The sequence below is a fragment of the Anas acuta genome, chromosome 16, assembly GCF_963932015.1.
Source record: "Anas acuta chromosome 16, bAnaAcu1.1, whole genome shotgun sequence".
In the NCBI taxonomy this organism is placed as follows: Eukaryota; Metazoa; Chordata; class Aves; order Anseriformes; family Anatidae; genus Anas; species Anas acuta.
This window is the reverse complement of record NC_088994.1, coordinates 97,667-120,828: the sequence shown is the minus strand read 5'-3', so window position 1 is coordinate 120,828 and position 23,162 is coordinate 97,667. Positions and strand designations below refer to the sequence as shown.

At 43.4% G+C, this 23,162-nt stretch overlaps 1 pseudogene; it reads right to left on the bottom strand.

The window, feature by feature from the left end:
• The window catches only part of LOC137865362 (kinesin-like protein KIF27), a 70,647-nt pseudogene extending 47,881 nt beyond the window's left edge, over positions 1-22,766 (bottom strand).
• Between the last annotated feature and the right edge of the window lie 396 nt (positions 22,767-23,162).

Genomic DNA, 23,162 nt, shown 5'->3' with positions numbered 1-23,162 from the left:
GACACATCAAGGTGAAGAGGAATCGATTCTTGCAAGCAACCTCTCAAGCAGGGATCTAATAAGGTGACCAAAACGACAGATCTGTTGTGCAGATCTGAGCACGTCCCTCTGCAGGGAATCACTTTCAAGCCTAAGATGTTTCACCCATCTCCCTGCCCCAGAGCGACACAAGTAAAGCTCTTAAGCAATTGCTAACCTGTTCTCAGTGCTCACGAGTCCCAAATCACTCATTTTACAATCTATAAACCATGGCAGCTGGCACCTAGTTGGCACACGGTGACACTGCACACGTTGGCAGTGTCGTCAGGAGCTGCAAAGTCAGGGCTGAGGGGGTTAAGGGAAAACCACACATCAGTTTAGCAACTTGGCTCCCGTAGGATACTTCCTACGGCAGGAGTTTCAGCAAAGCCACTCAGAGGGACCTGCTGGCTAATTCAAACGGGACTTCTGCTGGAGCAGTCAGAAGGCAGCAGGAGATATCCAGTGGGCATCGCTGTCAGTCTGTGGCAGTTTGGGGTCCAGGTATCAGTGGTTAGGTGGGGTTTTCTCTGCTTCACTTTCTCCAAAGCTGTGAAAAAATATTTCTTTTACAGCACTGTACAGTCCCACGTTAAGGATGGAACCAGCTGCATCAACTTCCAGTACAACGGTGTTGGAAAAAGGTGCCTTTGGTGGTCAGGAGCACAACAGCTCTGCTGATGTGTTATTTAAGTGTGTTCTTACATCTGAGTTTCCTCATAGCAGTATGTAGCTGAGGGGGTCCAACTTTCCCAGGGAAGATTTATGGTTTTTCTCCTACCAAGCACCAGCTCAGTATACAAAGCTCTGTTAATAACACCCAAGCATGTAGATGTTAAACTGAAACTGCTTTTAAACCTAGTTGTTGTTACAAAAATAGCTTAATACACCATCTTCAGAGGGTAAAAATTCACATGGAAGTACAGAAAAACCCAGAAGCGCTTCCTGAGCTTCAGTTTACCAACAGCACCATCGGATTTAGATCCTGGCCTGGCAGCCAGGATGCAGGGTCTGTAAGCATTGCTGCGATGTGGAAGTGCCAAGGCAGGTTTCTGGCCTGCCCTGACTAAAAGACCTTTTTTTTCCATACAAACAGCGTGCCAGGGTACGCTGTAATGCCAATGTGCCAGGTCAATAGAGGATGTCAAACAACAGAGGCGTTTCTCCTAATTTCTGGCATGAAAACACTTTTAACAGCATTCTTTTCACCAAGAAACCCCTCTCTATCTTCTCCAATACTCCAGGATCTGCTGCAGCTGCAGCAGCCGCGCTGCTACAACCCACATCTTTGCCAAATCTTTTCAATAATTGTGCTTTACCTCGGCAACGTTGAGGTCACTCCTCTTCCTCCTCCAGCTGAGGAAGCAGCTCGCTGGCTCTGCCACACCGCAGGTGCGCAAGCAAAAGCTGGGAACACAGGAGTCAAACTCTCAGTGCTCACGAAGCCACCAGGGCACAGGCCTGACACAGAGGCACCCCGGATCCGCTCTCCCTCCCCGCTGCGAGGCTCGCAGCAGCCCCGACCCGAAGCGCACACAATGCTTCGCATGGTGATGTCACCGCTGATTCTGAGTCCCCAGGTGAGGATCTGCCTCACCACTCTCAACGCTGGGGTTGGGTTTTGGTTTTGTTTTTTTTTTTTTTCTTTTAAACATTCACAGCTTATGGGAAACCATCAGGTAAACCACAGATCGCTAGGGAAGAAGTCCCACACGAGGGAAGAAGTCCGTGCTTTTCTTCCAGGCAGCGGCACGTGCTTTAACACGCCGCGTTCGACAAAGCAGCTCTCCCCGTTTTGCTCAGTGGCAACAGGCACGACTGCAACGCACACAGGTGTAGGCAGCACCTGCAGGTCCCAAACCCTTAACCGGTTTGTAGAGAGCACCAATTTTTGAAGTAGTGGCTCTCCCTTAATCCATGACCCCTTCTTTCCTTTATTTATAGCGGGTGGCTCTCCTCCATTTTCCTCCTCAGTGTCTGAGCAGACACTGGGAATTGTTTCTGGAGGAAGGGCACTGCTGAAGCTCCTACATCTACTCTCCGAGAAAAGAGAGTATGTCAAAGAATACAGATTTCCTTTCTTTTTCCCTTTTGAAATACAATTTCTGAAATCAACGCTGCCGCCTGGCAGCAAATACCTACGGGACTAAAGAGGATTCCTCATCCTCACTGTAATGTTGTAGTTAACCTCCCAACGAACCCATCTCCCCAGGAAGCGGCCATTTGAGATGGGAAGGGGTAGAGCAAGAGGAAGCTCTCCTTAGCCTAGCTCTTCTCCCAACACCACCTTGCCATCCAGCACCAAATTCAATTCACCTGCTCCGCCCGATCAGTCGAACGAGCGTCCGACGCTGGCACATGCCACAGCGGTGTTTCTGACGTGGCTTAAATCACCTATCCGCAGAATATCTCGGGTCTGTACGCTCCAATAACGCAGTAGTTGAGAAATAACGCCCAGAGCTCACACTCTGAGTGCAGCCCAACAGCACCGAAGCACCGGGAGGCTAAACATTCCCAACCTGGCAACAAGGCTGACCCAAGCAACAGCACGGAACCCTTCTGCACCTTCAGCGTGGACATCAGCGGAAGGAAACACAGATTTTTCTTTTCTCCTGGGGCTGCACCGCTCAGGGCCAGCAGAGCAGTGCTTCCCCTTCCCTTCTCTGTCTGTGCCAAGATCGTGCCTCCTCTCTCGAGTCCTGCCCGTGATGGTGCCTGGCCTCAGCCCCTTGAGGCGGCCATTCCTCCACCACCGCAGCTCTCTTGGCAAGCTGCGAGTCATTTTATGTCTTGTCACGGCTTTCCAGAGCCAGGCACACAGGTTCTGGAGAAGGCTGGGGCAGGACAAGCCTGCTTTAAGCCCCAAACCTGCCTCCTTTACTGTCTCCTCTCAGGCCAGGCCTACCCTCCGGGCCCAGCAGCACTCATCCTGCCTGCCCCAGGACCCGCAGGTTGCGCCCTGTGGTAGCAGCAAAGAGCCCCCCAAATGTCTGTCCTGGGGTACACAGGGGTGAGGCAGCCCCGTCACTGCGCAGACACCCATGGGACACGTCACCAGAGCCGCTATCGGCTTGGCAATTAAGGACGTGGGAGAGGAGCCCACGTCACGCAAGCATTCGTGGCTGCCCTGGACAAAGAAAGAAACAGTGGCTGTTTTTCTCCCCATTTAAATAGCTAAAAGCACCGCTAGCAGTTTCTTTCTTTGCGTCCAGCCTGTACTATGTTTAAAGACAGAAGCAGCTTCTGCTGAGGAGGTGGAAGATGCTGTCAGCAGAAACACCGTGCCTAGAATGTGGGTAGGGAAGACAGCGATGCTGTGAAATAAAGCTTTTACAGCCGCTTCAGATCAGTTGGCCCGGGCTCCAAGGGTCAGACACCCAGCTGGGAAGATTGAATTTCCTCCTCGATAGCCTTGCCCAGCTCAATCTTGCCATCCTGACTTGGCTCCAGAGAAAGCCTCTTATTAAAGGCACAGAGAAACAATAGCTTCTCGGCCAAAAACTAGGAGTTCAAGCAATCCAGTGAAAAAGCTGTGCTTGGGAACAAGAACGTTTCAGAGGCTAGTTGATTTTAGTTCTCATCGTCACTCGTGTCATGGCAAAGGGCCTCTACAGAGGCAAGAGAGTCTCAGCACTGAGGTAGGACATAGCTCAAACACCAGCCCCAGAAGGTGGAGATCATAGCCTTGACTCACCCTAAAGGCATCGCAGAAAGGGCACCAGGTAAGAGGACAAGGAGGGTTTTTGCTCTAGGGTTAGTTTGTCACATAGCCCAGGAGCCACTGGCTTTGGCTAGCATTTGACAACTGATTCTGGACCTTGAATGGACGAAGCCATACTCTGCCTCTGAATAATGAGGCTTGCATAGAGAGAAAACCCACACTGCCTATAGGGACTCTGTCATAGCAGTGGGCTTGCTTCTTGAGCCCCATCCCTCTTTCCACCCTGCAGGCCCTACTTGCACGCTCTGCCTTGCTCAGATGGGAAGCTCAGCCATTCATCCAGCACCACGAGAAGATGTGGGATTGATTTCACAAGCTGGTGGACACACTGAGGACGTCACAGTTACATGTGGGCACATTTTATTCTCTGGATGCACTCGCGCATTGTTTCTGCTCAACAGCCAAAGCTTTATTGATTCAAAACCATTTCCCTTCTCCCCCACCCCCAGCATGTTTTATTTATTTATTTATTTATTTTTAAATTTTGTATATGTATCCCTTTTCCCACCCCTCAACTGCTCGTCCACTTCTGATTTGAGTAATATCTCTGCTTGGAGTCTGTTTTCTCAGAAGAAGCTAACTGACAATTCATTCTTTTTTTTTTTTTTTTCTCCCAAGAACTATATAAATTACATGCAAAACATTGTACACAGAGATTAATATCAAAATGCAATACAGATCAGATGCACTTTAAGCTGGACTCTAGGATATGGCAAACACACCAGGGTACATATTGCTTTGAAACCACCATTTTTTTTAATGTCATGCATACCACATAATATTCAGTCTTTTGTTTTGTATTTTTCTGTTTTTATACAAAAATACCAGTGCTTATTATACTAGTTACTGGAAAAGAAAAAAAAAAATCAGATCTGTGTGCCCTCTTCAAATCAAAATTTTGTTGTGAGAGCACTGGATAAATATATATACACACACCAACAAGTGTCATAAGCTTTGCCTTTGCTGAAGGAAGATGAATAGTACCAAGAAAATCTGTCTAGTTTGTTTTACAGGCTTGTCTTTCTCAGTATGGAACAAACTGACCTCCCTGGTCTAACTTTGCAGTTGCCTATTCTGCCTTTGTCCTGGAGAGAAGAGCAAGAACAAATCTATTTTTGCACTCCAAAAACGCATTAGAGGAGGATTATCACACCCACCTAAGGGTACTTCCTTGTTTGTTTATAAAGCACCAAGTATTTCTCTTGGACAGTCTCTGTAGCTGGTCTGTTTTGTGCCTTCCATTTATAATAAAGATATTAAGATGCTTACCCCTTGTTTTTTTTTTTTTTGTTTTGTTTTGTTTTGTTTTGTTTTGTTTTTGTTCTTTTTTCTAACGAACAGTGGAAGTGGAGAGTCAGATGACAAGCAAGAACAAACACTAGAAACTCCTTGTTCTGCCCCTGCTTTTTAATCACCCAGCATCACCCCGGCTGCAAAACAGCCTCTGCTGATTTACCTGCTTGTTAAAGCACCCCACAGGCTGCAAGTGCGGTGTGCTAGGTGTCAAGTTCTATTTAACGGTGCACGGGTAACCATTCATCTTCCCACAGTCAAAGCACAGAACAGCCTCTTGCTAACAGAACTCATCCCTGCTGCTGCAAGAAACCTCATGGCCTGCAGGAAAACCTCAAGCTAAGAGTTCCAAAGCAAAAGCAGAAAACGCATGATTTGTACTCTTTATATTGGAGTGAATTCTAGCTGCTAAACGCTGCCTACATCTGAGGGCACGTGCTGAGGCTGGGGGGAAGGACACTCAACACCCACTGCCAGCAGGAGTGCAAAGATGACAGCCAAGAAGGCAAAGGTTAGAGCTGAACGCTGCCTCAGCTTCCTCCAGCAGCCAGCGGGGGGTCACCTTTCAGCACGCTCTCTGAGACTCTGAGCCCCGAGTTACCGCAGCCGCCAGCTACAGCTGCTCCTTGCTGGCCCAAACTATTGGAAGAGTCTTCAAACTTCAGGGACCTGTTTTATGACAGCCTCGAGATCCAATTAATCTGTTCCTGAAGGCGCTGATCGTCCTGGTGTTTCTGGAGCTGTCCAAGAACAATCCTGAACTGAGGCACTCGTCTGAGCAGACAGTGCTTCGGCACAGATTTGTCTTTAGCTTGACACATCAAGGTGAAGAGGAATCGATTCTTGCAAGCAACCTCTCAAGCAGGGATCTAATAAGGTGACCAAAACGACAGATCTGTTGTGCAGATCTGAGCACGTCCCTCTGCAGGGAATCACTTTCAAGCCTAAGATGTTTCACCCATCTCCCTGCCCCAGAGCGACACAAGTAAAGCTCTTAAGCAATTGCTAACCTGTTCTCAGTGCTCACGAGTCCCAAATCACTCATTTTACAATCTATAAACCATGGCAGCTGGCACCTAGTTGGCACACGGTGACACTGCACACGTTGGCAGTGTCGTCAGGAGCTGCAAAGTCAGGGCTGAGGGGGTTAAGGGAAAACCACACATCAGTTTAGCAACTTGGCTCCCGTAGGATACTTCCTACGGCAGGAGTTTCAGCAAAGCCACTCAGAGGGACCTGCTGGCTAATTCAAACGGGACTTCTGCTGGAGCAGTCAGAAGGCAGCAGGAGATATCCAGTGGGCATCGCTGTCAGTCTGTGGCAGTTTGGGGTCCAGGTATCAGTGGTTAGGTGGGGTTTTCTCTGCTTCACTTTCTCCAAAGCTGTGAAAAAATATTTCTTTTACAGCACTGTACAGTCCCACGTTAAGGATGGAACCAGCTGCATCAACTTCCAGTACAACGGTGTTGGAAAAAGGTGCCTTTGGTGGTCAGGAGCACAACAGCTCTGCTGATGTGTTATTTAAGTGTGTTCTTACATCTGAGTTTCCTCATAGCAGTATGTAGCTGAGGGGGTCCAACTTTCCCAGGGAAGATTTATGGTTTTTCTCCTACCAAGCACCAGCTCAGTATACAAAGCTCTGTTAATAACACCCAAGCATGTAGATGTTAAACTGAAACTGCTTTTAAACCTAGTTGTTGTTACAAAAATAGCTTAATACACCATCTTCAGAGGGTAAAAATTCACATGGAAGTACAGAAAAACCCAGAAGCGCTTCCTGAGCTTCAGTTTACCAACAGCACCATCGGATTTAGATCCTGGCCTGGCAGCCAGGATGCAGGGTCTGTAAGCATTGCTGCGATGTGGAAGTGCCAAGGCAGGTTTCTGGCCTGCCCTGACTAAAAGACCTTTTTTTTCCATACAAACAGCGTGCCAGGGTACGCTGTAATGCCAATGTGCCAGGTCAATAGAGGATGTCAAACAACAGAGGCGTTTCTCCTAATTTCTGGCATGAAAACACTTTTAACAGCATTCTTTTCACCAAGAAACCCCTCTCTATCTTCTCCAATACTCCAGGATCTGCTGCAGCTGCAGCAGCCGCGCTGCTACAACCCACATCTTTGCCAAATCTTTTCAATAATTGTGCTTTACCTCGGCAACGTTGAGGTCACTCCTCTTCCTCCTCCAGCTGAGGAAGCAGCTCGCTGGCTCTGCCACACCGCAGGTGCGCAAGCAAAAGCTGGGAACACAGGAGTCAAACTCTCAGTGCTCACGAAGCCACCAGGGCACAGGCCTGACACAGAGGCACCCCGGATCCGCTCTCCCTCCCCGCTGCGAGGCTCGCAGCAGCCCCGACCCGAAGCGCACACAATGCTTCGCATGGTGATGTCACCGCTGATTCTGAGTCCCCAGGTGAGGATCTGCCTCACCACTCTCAACGCTGGGGTTGGGTTTTGGTTTTGTTTTTTTTTTTTTTCTTTTAAACATTCACAGCTTATGGGAAACCATCAGGTAAACCACAGATCGCTAGGGAAGAAGTCCCACACGAGGGAAGAAGTCCGTGCTTTTCTTCCAGGCAGCGGCACGTGCTTTAACACGCCGCGTTCGACAAAGCAGCTCTCCCCGTTTTGCTCAGTGGCAACAGGCACGACTGCAACGCACACAGGTGTAGGCAGCACCTGCAGGTCCCAAACCCTTAACCGGTTTGTAGAGAGCACCAATTTTTGAAGTATGTTCTTACATCTGAGTTTGCTCATAGCAGTATGTAGCTGAGAGGGTCCAACTTTCCCAGGGAAGATTTATGGTTTTTCTCCTACCAAGCACCAGCTCAGTATACAAAGCTCTGTTAATAACACCCAAGCCTGTAGATGGAATACAATTGTTTTCCTTACAACCCCCCAGTTATTTCCATGTCTGTTCTGGACCTTGGGATCTCTTTTGGGAGCTACATTACGCAGAGCAATACAATAAGGCTGAGATCACCGCTGCCTCAATGTAATGCAAAGGTGAAGGCCTTTATGACAGACAGTTTGGAAATGAATGCAGCCCCATCTTGTCAGCATCAGAGCAGAGCCAGCTCCAGATGGCTCCAAAAAGGAGCTGCTGCTGGCCAGAGCCGAGGCAGGGAGTGCTGCTGGGTGGGCTTCGGGGGAGCAGATTTAAGGAAGGGGGGAAAATACTGCTGTGCAACAGCAGCTGGGAGAGAGGATTGTGAAAGCGTGAGAGAAGCAGCCCTGCAGCCCCCCAGGTGAGCGCCGCAGGAGGGCAGGAGGTGCTGCAGGCAGGCAGCAGCAGTTCCCCTGCGGGCTGTGCAGGGAGAGGCCCCCGGTGGAGCAGGCTGTCCCCCTGCAGCCCATGGGTCCCCCATGGAGCAGATCTCCACGCTGCAGCCCCCCCATGGGTGGAGGAGCCCCCGGTGGAGCAGGTGGATGTGGCCTGGAGGAGGCTGCGGCCCATGGAGAGCCCCCGCAGGAGCAGGCCCCGGGCCGGAGCTGCAGCCCGTGGAGAGGAGCCCACGTGGAGCAGGGGCAGAGAGGGACCGAGAAGGAGTGGTGGAGATGAAGTGCTACAGACTGACCACAACCCCCAGTCCAGTCCCCCTGTTCCCCTGCGCTGCACGGGGGGAGGAGCTGGAAGAGCTCAGATGGGGGGAAGGAAGGTGTTTTTGGTTTCTTTCCTTTGGTTCTCACTTGTCTAGCCTGGTAGCAGTAGTAGTTAGGCAGGAAATCTTACTGTCTCCCTATGCTGAGTCTGCTTTGCCCATCACGATCCTTGTTGAGCGATCTCCCTGTCCTTGTCTCAACCCTTGAGCCCTTTGCATCGTATTTTCTCTCCCTTTCTCTTTGAGGAGGGGGAGGGAGAGAGTGGCCGTGATGGAGCTCGGCTGCCCACCCACCGAAAAGCACTGCAGCTGCAAAGTACTGGAAAAGTTTTCAGAAGCAACAAGGTGTTTAACAAGGACACGTATAGTTTCCTTTTTCAGGCTTCCTAAATAATTGGGCTTATTTCATATTCCCAACTCGGAGGAGGAGAATTGTTGATTTCACTTTCTTTTTTCTTCCTTGGAAATCAAAGGTGAACAGCTCTAAAAGGAAGGGGAACATATCAGAAGCAAGCTTTTTTTGGCTTGTAATCCTTTCTTAAGGAAAAGATTTCTCACACACCTTCCCCAGATGTAGGGGGGCAGAGAATAATTTTGGAACTACTCCAATTAAAGTCAGCTTGGGGAGAGTGGTACTTCTCTACTTGTTTCTGAGACATTCGCATTAGCAACAGAGAGTGTTGTGTTGCCGCTGCCAGGGGCCTACGGTGATGACTTCAGAAACAGAATTGAATGATGTCACTGTGACACCTTGGTAACAGCTGCCTCTGAGCAAGTTTAGCGAGGAGGGACAGAGAAGTGTGCTGGATGAAACCACGTGAGGACTTGTGGATCCCACGTTGAGGTGCATCGAGAGGGCCCACCCTTCTGTAAGTGTTTGGATGCTTCATTTTAGATTTCTGTAGTTTGTGTAAAGTCCTTTCACAAGCATGAAGTTTGGTACTTTGGCTCAGGGATGTAGCTGCACAGAGTGACAGGTGCAACATGTGGCTGAGGGCCTCTGCACGTTCTCTCTTTCCCACACACGATCAAGAAAGAAGGGTAGACAAATAAGAGTGTGCTGTGGTCCTGCCATAGACCTCAAGTACTACAGCATAAACAAGAGACTTAAAAGTAGCCCATCACATTAAACTTCAGGACAGCAATGCACTTCATCAGCTGGGCTGGCCTGTTGAGTGGAGTGTCTCAGGATGGAGTGTATGAAGATGCACTCCATCTGCTTTCAGATTAGCACTTGCAGTGAGCAAGCTGCCTGGCCTTAACATTTTTCATTTCATTTTTCACCCGACTTTTGCTGGTTCTTCTTGGTCTAGAAAAAAAAAAAAAAAAAAAAAAAAAAAAAAAAAAAGTGAACTCAGATCAAAATAGAAGGATTTCCTTTTCATTAATTCCATGTTCTTAACTTGACAGGTTTGGTTATTGACGTGGAAGGGACATATCTGGCCTGACTGCAACACCCATGCTCGCAGTGTGGGACAGTTCTCATAAAGGTGATTCCGTGTAGTTTCTGGAAACGAAGACATCAGATGGCAAAGGTAATCTCCCAAATTTTTTTATTTTTTTTATTTTTTTTTGTGCTAATGCAGGAAAGGCAAGTAAGAGTAAAAGTAAGAGTCCAGATAGTGTAAGAAGCAGCAGCTGTGAAGGAAACTTCCTTCTGGCTGATATGGCTCCATATCTAGTTGTGGAGGTCATAGTGCAGGTGGAAGCATGTTCTCGTCCAAATACTTAGCTCTCTGTTTTCACAACAGGTCGAGCAGCAGAATGTCTTTGAAACAACTGTGCCTATGACCAAGTTCATGCATCGTGCTAGACAAGGTAAAAGCTCTGGACAAGCAAAGGGGAGGGCTGGATGGGCATGCAATACGATCACTTCAATCTTCTCTCTCTAAGAAACCTTACTGAGAAAACAAAACAGAACAGAACAAATGAAACAAAACTCTCCAGACAGCTCTGGTGTTGCTGTAGGATGGAATACAATTGTTTTCCTTACAACCCCCCAGTTATTTCCATGTCTGTTCTGGACCTTGGGATCTCTTTTGGGAGCTACATTACGCAGAGCAATACAATAAGGCTGAGATCACCGCTGCCTCAATGTAATGCAAAGGTGAAGGCCTTTATGACAGACAGTTTGGAAATGAATGCAGCCCCATCTTGTCAGCATCAGAGCAGAGCCAGCTCCAGATGGCTCCAAAAAGGAGCTGCTGCTGGCCAGAGCCGAGGCAGGGAGTGCTGCTGGGTGGGCTTCGGGGGAGCAGATTTAAGGAAGGGGGGAAAATACTGCTGTGCAACAGCAGCTGGGAGAGAGGATTGTGAAAGCGTGAGAGAAGCAGCCCTGCAGCCCCCCAGGTGAGCGCCGCAGGAGGGCAGGAGGTGCTGCAGGCAGGCAGCAGCAGTTCCCCTGCGGGCTGTGCAGGGAGAGGCCCCCGGTGGAGCAGGCTGTCCCCCTGCAGCCCATGGGTCCCCCATGGAGCAGATCTCCACGCTGCAGCCCCCCCATGGGTGGAGGAGCCCCCGGTGGAGCAGGTGGATGTGGCCTGGAGGAGGCTGCGGCCCATGGAGAGCATTGCTTGTTGAAAAAGCTAAGAATTGTTCATAACTTATTACAAAAACAGAAATTTAACACGAGCTGGAGCTTCTGAAGGTTAGACTTACATGTAATTGGTGAGTAGCCCCCTGTAAGCTGTGCAAGGACAGCAGCTACCAGCAGCTGGTAGCACAAGCAACTGCCAGCTTAAGCAGCTCTGCAGCCAGGTGGAATGAACAACAGTGGGTGACAACCTTGTTTCAAGTTGTCCTTTCCAGTGGTCAAACCTCCTCAAAATTCCTCACAGTATATTTGGTTTAAAAGAAACGAAGCACAGAACCAGGAAGAAATTCAGTGTCATTCTACTTTACGGATCGCAAATCAGACCCTTGTTTTGAAGGAAAACATAATAAAATAAAATAAAATAAAATAAAATAAAATAAAATAAAATAAAATAAAATAAAATAAAATAAAATAAAATAAAATAAAATAAAATAAAATAAAATACTAAGCTATTTCTCCACCATAAAATATATTATTGTTTTCTGAAAGAAAGAAACTACAAACACCTTGGTCTTAGATTCAACTGACAGAAATGCTTGAGTTACTCATAATGTTTCACTTCATTGTAGATATGACTGGAAACCAGAGACAAGACTGGTAAAATCATTCCTAGAACTCTGTGTTGTTTTCCTTCAGGTACCTTGTCTCTCAAGTCGGTGAGGGCTGGGACAGAATGAGATTGGAAAAGTCAAGTGTAGTATTCATTGTTACAGAAGTAGTTGTCCTGTATCTTCTATGGCAAAAGAATTTTCCTGAATAAATATATAAATAAATAGATAAAATTCCCCTGGCAAAGATTGGAAGCTGACACTTACCTGAAAGTTACCAAAGCAACTTCCTCCCGGCAAGGTAACATAGCTCACAAATGGTGGGCCCAGGGAGCTCAGTGATTCATACACAATGATGCCTTCGCTTGGGAATATGGCCTTCTGCTTCTGTTTGCTTTCCCAGAACTCCTGCAATATTGCTACGACATTCACTGTCAAAGACATAAAAATGCTGAATGTAGGATGCATACATGTCCTTGATCTTAGTGTTTTCTGTGTTACACAAGAAATGCAGACATATGAGCTTGATACATTTATTATTGATAATAAAATGTCTGTGATTATCTCTGCTGGTGTGAAAAATATGATTTTGTGGCAATTTTGGACTTTCTGGGATTGCAGGCTACTGTAGTACATAAATTGCAGGTCAGCAATATTGTACTATTAAGTCAATGTGTTGGAACTTTGATATCACAGCAGCCATTAAGCTGCTCACTTTCAAACATGAGAAAATGTTATACTCAGATTCCTCTTTTCCATTCTCAAAAAAAAACAAAACAAAAACAAAAACACATGGTCATGCAAGGAAAGCAGCTGACTTTTAATGCAAAACTTTATGAAGTAGCTGGAAAAAAAGGTGTTGTATATTATGATGATAATAGTTGCAGGCTAATGTGAAAATAGAAATGTGAAAACCAGAAATCCAATTGACATCATGACTATTGAGCCAGTACTCCAAAGTTTTACGTTCTGTGTTGGGGTTTTCTCAACACTTTTCAGCTTGGACTCAAAAAGAATTTTAGTATAGTTTATCTAGACTCCTTTTACAGAGCCATGTGTAGCTTAGAGATAATTTTCTTTCTTTCTGGGCATCGTTCAGCAGGTGGTGAGCAATTGCATTGTGCATCACTTGTTTTGTACACATTAGTGGTATTAATACTCTTATCATCATTATTATTATTTTCCTTTTTTTTCTTCTTCTTCTTTTTTTTTTTTCCCTCTCCAAATAAACTGTCTTTATCTCAACCTACAGGCTTTCTTTCCTTTTTTTTTTTTTTTTTTTTTCTTTTTCCTGATTCTCTCCCCTATCCCACAGAGGGAGGGAGGAGGGTAAGCAAATGGCTGCATGGTGCTTAGCTGCCTGATAGGTTAAACCACAACACTATGCAAAAACAAACAAATGAACAAACAAACAAAAAAAAACCAGCTGTGTATGATGTTCATCATTTCTCACTTGAAAATTTAAATTCAGAAGGTAAGAAGTATGTTTCTTAATTTGGACCTTCCAGTGGAAGTATGGAAGCCCTAGGCAGCAGTATGGGTCCTTCAGAGTACTGATACCGGTTCAGTATCAAGTATTAGTGCATACAGGAATCAGTGGCAGAGATAATTTTCCTCATACATGTATAATTTTCCTCTTTCTTCATCTCGTCTGACCTTGTTAGTAGTGGAATAATGTAGAAGTGATCCATTTTGAGACAGTGTCACCCTGGTGGTAGCTCACATGCAATCTATGGACAGGGCATTGCTCTGTTTGCTGCAGGGTGAGCAATGTGAGCTCCAATATTGTCACCGCCTGTTTCCTGACTTCTGGCAGCTGCACTGCTCTCACAGACAACAGCTTTTCTTGGCATTTAGCCATGACAAGGGGAGACACACAGAGTGTGGTCATCACCAGTTCCCTTTTTGCTGTGCTCAAGCCATGAGGAAGTGCGGGTGGCGTGGTCTGAGCTCTGGGGAGGCGAGGCAGGGTGTTTGGAGCACACTGCTGTCTGCCACTGGATGGTGTCACGGATGCAGCAGCAGTGTTGGCTCCTACCAGTTCTGGCATTGTGGGCATTTAAAGCTGCAGAACTCTCATGGCATTGGAATATTGCTTCACCGTAAAGAAGAAAGCTATCTGAATAAATTTTGTATTTGTAACAGGAAACATGTTGGGATAACCACTGTCTCAGTGCAGCTGTGAGAAAAAACTGAAATATTGAGGAACTCTTAACCACAGAAACTGACTTCTGCTTTTCTAAATGATGATGAATGTGGGAGAAAAACTGGTCTACTAGCCAGGGAAACTGCTACCAGTATGGACTCCAAATGGTAATCCACCTTCAGAAACTGGTCTCTGGCTGAATACCTCACTGATGTAAACATCTGAGTGTTTTTTTTTTTCTTCTTTTTTTTCTTTTTTATGAGACCTTCTGCTCCACAGAGCATGCACACATTGGGTAACAATCTAATTTTAAACCCATTAAGTGAAAACTGATATTTGAACATAAAATTCATGAATGTAAAATTTCCAAGTTTAAACATGACAATTCAGTAGGAGCTGTTGCTTCAGTGTGAGAATGGTATTGGTGACATTCAGTCCTTTACTGGTATTGAAATAGATAGCAACAGAAAGTATCAGCTTTAAGAATATCACTGATTTAGGATGTTTCCATAAAGTGCTTTGGTTTTTGAAACAACTGTTGTCCAAGAGTGCAGTCCTTAAAAACAATAATGCAAAGTCCACAGGAATAATGAATTTGGTGGTGTAGGTAACCCACAGTACTCTTTCTGGTCTCATCATTCAGCCTGTATGATACAACTTTTGGTAAAACAATAAATAAATAAATTTTAATAAAGCTTGATTTCTCCCACATCATGATGAGATCGATTATTCTGTAGGTAATAAACTGCTGAGTCTTCTAAGAAGATGTACAATGCAATTGGCAAAGCTGCACAGGGAAATCCCAAGCATGATCATTTTTTGTCCAGTCCAAGTCCCTAGATTTTAGTATCCTATGCCCCTCATTGATGGAGGGGAAACTACCCATAAATATCATGCGTGCTTTTCCTTACCAAGAGGAAATTATACTGGTATAGTGGTCTATAAAAGAAACAGGTATTTAAACTGTTTAGTACCAATGATAGCAATAAGTGACCTAAATTGCTGTGTGTCTGATCCTTGCTTCTCTTCTGTTGTTAGTTTTACAGAAATTAAGAGTTCAGAGTGTAAAATTTCTGTTTTAATTTCCATTCTTGTTCATGAGTCCTTTCGATGGTAATTCAGCATTTAGACAGCCTGCATCTCTCACTTGGCTGAAAGTTTCCACTCTGAAAACTAATATTCAAAAGACTTTTTAGAGCTATAGAGAGGTATCTACTTTCACTGCAATACACCAACAGAAATATATTTCCCTTCTTTTCCTGAAATCCTGAAACATGCCTTAAGCTGTCTCAAATTTTACAGATAAAGCAATATTTTACCAGAGGACTAGTAAGCAGTGAGTAGCTGCTACAGATTAAACTAATACGTGTATGACTAACACAGAAACAGTAGCTGAGCAGCATCATTTTTATTCTGTTTAGAATTTCTGTCAAATGAAAGCTATGTGCCTATCCCACAGTGCAGCTGGATATCTCTGTAATTAAGTAATTAAAAGTGCCTGGGTTTGTACTGAATTGGATAAACATAAAACCTGGCTTAGCTGTGAGGATGGTAGCAGGAAATACTTGGTGGTATGTATGTAGTGGCAGCATCAAATTATCACTGCAGTTTTTGCTGTGATTTTTTCAATCCTAGCCAAAACTAGCACCTCAAAACAGTGATGAACATGAAGATGCATCAGGTTAAACTACAGAATGCAGCCATGATATCAAAGCCTCAAACTTTTTTTTCCCCAAGAATTCTTTATGTTTTGATTTAATTAATTTTATTTTACTCAACTGTTTAGCTTGAATCAGTATGTTTATCATCATTAAATTAAAACAGCATATCAATCTCAAATATATAATTAAAACAATTTCAGCTAAACTTGTAAAAATTCGGTGTGTGTGAAAACAGTTCTCTACTAAAAAAAAAAAAAAAAAAAGATTTTATTTATGCCTAACAGCCACTACAGCCACTATTATTTTTTTTTTCCTTCATTATGTATCACATGGATTTGTAGTAGTTTAGGAAGATGTGAAAAATGTATACATATGATCAGATGCACAATCAAATATACTAAGTTACTATTCTAAGGTAGTAACTAATGATTACTAATATGATGATTACTAATGTTGTATTAAGATCTCTCAATATTCATTTTTCCTGCAATCACATGCATTGTTTGCCTTCATTTCTAAACATTCTAGGCAGAATGTTGTTCAGTCTCTATGCTGTATATCAGTATTTGGCATCCAACTGGCTTAAGTCTAAAAATGCAGTATGGAAAACAATGAGAATTTTCAGAAGTACATAAATGAAACAACAAGATTCATGGTTTAATGCAGCAAAATACTGTAATTTACGTCTCATTTTGAAAGGACATTCTCATTGTAATTGACTTTCGTATTTTGAAAGATGCCTATGATGTGGTTGAGTTTTTAAGATAATGCTTATAGTATTTGTATGCAACGACAAACAATTTTCTTCAGGATTAAATCATCCATGCTTTAAAACAATTTATTTTGTACACTGTCAGTTGCTGAATTAGTTAACAGTATTGATTTTGTTGTAGGCAATGCCAAGACCCCATTCAGACAATATTTTATCCACTTTATACCTCAGATCTTTCTCAGTTAGAGTTTCATAGTAGTACGTGCATCACCAAGTTCAAGAGCAAGAATTCCATATACCCTCCTTTAGTACTCTCCCATCTGTGAATATTAATGGTTCCACAACAGTCTATTTGATGCTGGCTGTAATGCCTAGTTACGAGGTGAGAAGATGATTTTTCTTCTCTACTTTGCTTCTTACTCAGCTGGAAAAGCCTCTTGCCCAGGGGCTGAGCATTGTACCAAATGAAGCTGTCCCCAAGTGCAAATCCTGGTAGAGTTCTTGAAGTTTTCCTAGACTCTAAGGACTTTTTATTATTTATTTATTTATATATATATGTATTTGAATTTAGGACAGGCTGCGAGTTCTGTGGAACAACAAATATGTGGGTTATACAGCTGCATTTACCCTAAATGAACCCTGAGCTCTTTACCCTAAATGAACCCTGAGTTCAGAAATACAGTTTGATGTGAACTGTGTTTGAAAGAGGATTAAATGATAACACATTTATTATAACACAACATTGTTTTCCAGACAATTTCTCACCTTTCAGTAGCAACTGTCTTGCCTCTGCTCAAGGAAGTCTGTGAGTCAAATTAAATATCATTCTAAGTGGGAAACAGAACTCTCCAACTTGGATTATGTCAGTAAGTTTGCACTGCATTGATGCCAGAAGAAAAATAGCACCAGGTTTCTGTGAATTACTGCTAAAAATACTGGCTAGGCATTTACCTCAACCAAGGCAAACAAACAATGCCATAAACAGGAGGCTGGCCAACTGGGAGGGGGGTGTTTTGGCCACGACTGGAAGGGCAAATCGGAGTGGGAGCCAAGTGACTCTGCCACTGAAGTGGAATGGAGTCATATACTTGACAACGTCTCACTGCCGAGAGAGTGGAGTATAAAGAACACACACACAAGATAACCACCTACTTTGTCATTTTAAAACTTAAAACAGCTGTTTCTAAAAGTCCTTTTAACTGCCTTCGTGGATTTAATTTAATACGTGAATGCAGAAGAAAAATACAAGCTTTTTGAATGAAAGAAATATGTAATATGAAATCTATTAAAGAAGATTCTTCAGTGAGAGGCTAGTAAAGTTCCCTTACATGTCTTAAATCAAGCCATGGCACATAATCAGTAAAACTATATCGTTTAAACAAAGTTCATAAGTTACAAGTGCACCCTTCCCCAGCTGCAGCCTATTAAGGCTTGTAACTTAATGCATACATCTTAGGGAAGCTGTTAAATTGGGCTCAGGCTAGCAAAGAGATACTGTTTAAATCTCTAGAAAAAAAAAAAAAAAAGGCAGCAACTGGAGTGGGATCCAGCTGTTTTGAGGGAAGGTTTTATTGCTTCTCTTTTGATTTATTTTGCATATTTTTAAACATATAAATAATAGCTTTAGGAAAAAAAAGGTACAAATGTGAGTAGGCAATATCAATTAATTTTCCCATGATCTTACTATGCATTTATCATATATATTATGTTATGTATTAGCATGTTAGCAGTGATTTTGTTAGGATATTCTGGTCCATATGCTATACTATTCTGTTCTCCATGTTTATGTACAAAAATAAAAAGCCCCATATCCTTACTAAACCTAATGAAATTAGGTATATTGTTAAATATATATAAAAACATTATTAAGTATCATGTACTGGGACACCAACAATATGCTGAGAGGACTTCAGGGGCATTTTTCCTTCTCCATGATGGATTTGGATGCTATATGAGTGAGCTGATCTAGCAGTGGACTACTAGGTGATTCTGTCTAAAACCCTTAAAAAGCACAAAAAGTAGCAAGATGTTGTTTCAGGAAAAGAAGATCTGATTGTGGGGTGAGATTCCACTTGTGAGAAGCAACATCTTTAATTGGCAATGACTACCTTAAATCCAGCACTGACTGACAGTTCCTAGACTTCAAGGATTTGGAAAAAGAACAAAATAAAATTAAATAAATGAACTGGATGGCCTCCTCAAGAGCCATTCTGAACGTGTTACCAAGTAAAGGAAGAAAGAAGAAGATGTTGGAGGCAAGCAGCTCAGAGAATGGTGTAGGCTTTGTGAACCATTGGTATGTTTGTAGTCACAGCAGATTTAGATGCAGCTAGGGAAAGGAAGGGTAGAGACTGGGAGGGTTTCACTGACACCACCGTTGGACTGAGGCAAAAAGTCAATCCCTGCAGCGTTATGAATTGAGTAAGCAGGTTATCACTTGGAACAGAATGAGTAAACATACTAAAGTCAGGTGTTTTTAAGCTGATAGTCTGAAGACAACTGTTAATCATTGCCGAACAGCTTGGCTTGGTCTACATTCTTATGTAGCATTACATGGGAAAATGATAAGAACTTTGGTATAATTTCAGCATCTGAATATAGCAATAAAGAATTATAAATTGGTCAATCTCTTGTGATAATCAGAAGTATAACTGATTCGCACAGGAATAGTATAGTAATAATAACATTAATCTAGAAAGGAAAAGACTGTTTGTTTGATAAAACTTTTAATCTTGTAATATTTCTCCAAGGCAACTGACTTACTCTGGCTATAGTGCACTTCAATTTAACAGCTTGTATCAGAGAGCTAGTATGGTACCCACTGACAAATCTATTTCAATGTTAAATGAAGAAAAGTGAGCTGGGCTGATTCTACCAAAAATTATGGGCAGATCCCCATAAGTTAACATACTTTCTTATTAAAAACTCTACAGTCTAACCTGTCCATCTATTGCTGACCTGAAATCTTTGCTGGCAAAACGTGCAAAGGAAAATGTGCGATTTGTTGCTACCAGTAAAAAGAAATGGAGACACAGTGCTGTTCAGCTGATGTAAAATCACTTTGCTAAATGTTCACAAACCAACCAAGTAGCAATCCAGCTAGGAACCATAAATTCAAGTCAGGGCTTAAAAAGACTTTCTGGAAGTACTTAGCTTTTTTCCAAGCTTTATCGTAACTCCTACCTGATACCATAATATTTTTTTATATGAAAACGAAGTCGTAATAAGGTCAGCATATGGATTAGACCAGTGCTGGGGTTAATTAGGTCTGCATGGTAGAAAGCATTATCTTTTTATCATGTTATCTGGGATGGAAGCTACATACAGCGCACAGTTCAGGCAAACACACACACCAAAAAGCAAACACTCTTGCAGTAGCATGAGTTGAGCACTGGGCTCCTTCTTCTTGCCTTCCTCCTCCATGTCTTTGCCTGTCCCATTCTTGCTGGAGCTGCCAGCCCCTCTGCAGCCCACTGTTCCCCGTCCCCCATCGGTGGGCTGGTGACAGGCCTGCACCACGGGGCCTTGCTCAGACCCCTGCTCTCTGCCAAAGATTGTCTACCACTATAAGGATAAAGCATTCTCATGGCAGGGAGGAACTTGTGAGAAACAGATTATCCCTGCTGTCTTGTTGCCAGGGCACCTAGCCATGATCTTGCATCTTTCCCAAATCCCATCATCTCTGCCTCTGCTGGGCAGATGCTAGCCCAGAAGGAGCACTGCTGCAGCAGGCACAGCACCACTCACTGTATTTGCTCCTGCAAGCTGCACCCAGGAGGGCAGGGACTTTTGAACATCTTGTCTCTCCCTGCTGCTGTTGAAGAAAGCCCTCTGTGAGACATTCCCAACAGAACAAAGTGTTGGGACAGTGCAAGCCAAGACCTCTAGGTTGGAATGGGAACAAAAAGTGTATGTGGTGCTGAGCAGTGATGAGCAGACTTGCTCTGACATCTTGCCCTAGCAAAACTCAGTCCTGTTGACATACTGAGTCACACCACATTGTGAAAAGGGTAGATGCTGCTGCAACAAAGTAGATCCTGAATGGACTTCATTCTTACTTTGTTCTTTCCAATAAGGTCTGAAAGTAATGCGTTTGTAAGAGATGTGGACGTGGTCCCATGGGGAAACATGAGACACTATGTTCTTTCTAGTCTAATACTTGCTTGCTGTATTTAAATCTGATTAAAAGTCAGAGATGGACACCACCTAGATCTAAAGATGACTTTTTGCTGAAGATAAAAAGAATGCATGTAAATTCTCATCTGACTTACAGACAAAGCACTATGAATGTCTGTCACCAGTCAGAATTAGTGGCACACACTCACAGCAACTTCAAGCCTGTATAGGTTAAATTTATATTAGAATGCCTTCAAAATTCTTTTCATACCTCAGAAAATCTAAAGTAGAAAAAAAAAAAAACTACTCGAATCCACTCGCACTTTTGTTTCTATTTAATCATCTCTCCCTCCCTTAGATCTGTGGGTGGTCACAAATGCATTGTCCAAGCAGCTTGTACGTACACTTTCAATAAAAGCCTTGTCAGTAGACCTGCAGGAACTGGTTACCAGTGGAAACTTATGAAAGGGAATGCCCCTCTCCTTGAGCCCACCCCCCACACTGCACCCCGATCAAATTCTTTGTTCCTGTGATGTGTGTACATTCACAGACTGCTCCACGAGGTCCCAAGACTGCAACAGTAATACAAACCTACCCAGCAGCATACAAACCTCCTGCAGGATGGCCTGAGAAACAGATGTCAGACTCCTAAGCTCTGGGACAGATCCTTATGCTACATTCACACAAGAGTAGCATCCTTCTACAAGAGTAAATCCAACTTAGTTCCAGGGAACTACTGGGTCAGCCTCTGACTTTTCAGTGTGGCTATGAGCATAAGAATCTGGCAAGTGGAGTTGTTTAATGCAGATGTACATGGGTTTTTCCCCTAGGTCCATCACTAGCCATGTCTTTAAGTCTTTATTCCTTTTACAGCAAGTTTAGAAGGCAACAGTTGACTGTATGAGACTGATTTTATTAACTCTAACAGCTGTTGACAAAAGAATGAAGTGGAGATTAAATAAATGTCTCTGCAGTGTGCCTCAGGTCACACGGGAGATTACAATTAGAAGTGAATGTTAAATAAATAAATAAATAAAACTCCCTTCTAAAAATCTAACATTGTTCCAGCATTGTTTGCATGTTAAATGATTGACTAGGTGATTCAGACTGAAATGACACCCAGCAAAATACTAATTTTACAATCAAATTGTTTATGTAGGATCGGATTTGGGGGCATGACATCAAGAGATCTCATTCACCTGTGAAGAAAACTGAGAACAATGGAATTTAACTATTGTTTCATTTGATCTGTTGAAGAGGGTTTTTTCCATTGTATGAAATCTGTGGATGTATTTTCTAAGAAATTACTAATTAAATAGCACTTTGTTCCATGCATAGCCCCACTCAAATCATAAATTCAAATTTAAATACTCTTATTTCTGTGATGTGAGTTGCATTGAACTCTGTTTCAAGGGATGCATCAGGCCAGTTTATTATGTGCCATCTACTGAAAGGTACTTCAGAACATTTCACAAGGGATAGTTTGTAAAATGAGAGAGAAAGAGAGAATAAATAAGTGTTTTGGCCAGGTTTAAAAAGTGCATCCATAGTCAAGTCTGATATGGGGGGGGGGGGGGAGAGAAATCACATTCCATATACTTGCAGGAAAACATCTTATGTTTTAAGATTGCAATATTTGATATTTTGCAGTACTACAGTCAAGAAAGGTAATTTATAGGACAAACTAACCACAGAAAGAGAGTTGGCATAAAGTTTTCCAAAATTGTCAAGCAGTAAAGTTTTTACCATGTTATTAGAATGTAATTAAATATCCTAGGTAAAAGTTGTGAATCAGTTTTCTGAAATGCAAACTTAAAAAATAAGCAGCAACACTGCCTTCAAATAGGCAAGATAAAATAATGATAGTTTGTGGTATGCACACGAATACATGTACAAGCATGTTAATTACTTCTCTCTCTTAATTTGTTGGGTACAACAGACATTTGAATTAAATACACTCACTATCAGGGAAATAAAATCATTATCTTTGGTACTTACAGTCTTTAAAAACCAGGGCAGGGTCTCGATGAGGCAGAACTTGGGCAATTACAAGTTGCAGAGACTCCAAGGTTCTGTCCATCTCTGCTCTGCTTTTCCAGAAAGCAGCCACAAGCTGCCCTCATGCCTGAGTCAGGCAAGTCCTGCACCAACTTTCCGCAGCTCATTGATGCGCTGGATTCCTGAGGAATCTCCCCACGTCTCCCAATCAGGCATTGCCTCAAACCCCACGACCCTCCGCAGGGTCCACCTCCCCGGACTGCTTATCTTTGCTGTATGCTGAGCTAATTAGCTGCAAAGGCAGGCTGACAGGCGCATTCCTACTCCTTCCTTCTGTTAAACACACCCACCTACAGGCCAGGGAGAGAAGCTAATCACCAGAAAGAAGTTTGTTTCATCGGTTTATTGGCGATGTGCTGAGGCAAAGACCTCTCTGGTTCATACCAAATGAATAAAGAGACTCTCTTGCTCACCCAAACCCTCAAATTATGGAAAAGATTGCAAATATAAGGAAATACTTATGTAAAGCTATACTAAACGTGATAGCCTGAAAGCAGCATGCAGGCTCTTGTTTAAAAACAACAAATTCGATAAAAAGTATGGTGTTTTTTTTTTTTTTTCTTCCTGTAACTATGTAACTGGAGAAGAAGGATATTAATGGCAAATAGAAAATTAATCCGATGAGCAAAATTAAACTTGTGATATATTAGGTTAACCCAATTTGAATCTGGTTTCCTGAAAAGCAGTTTCCTTACTCC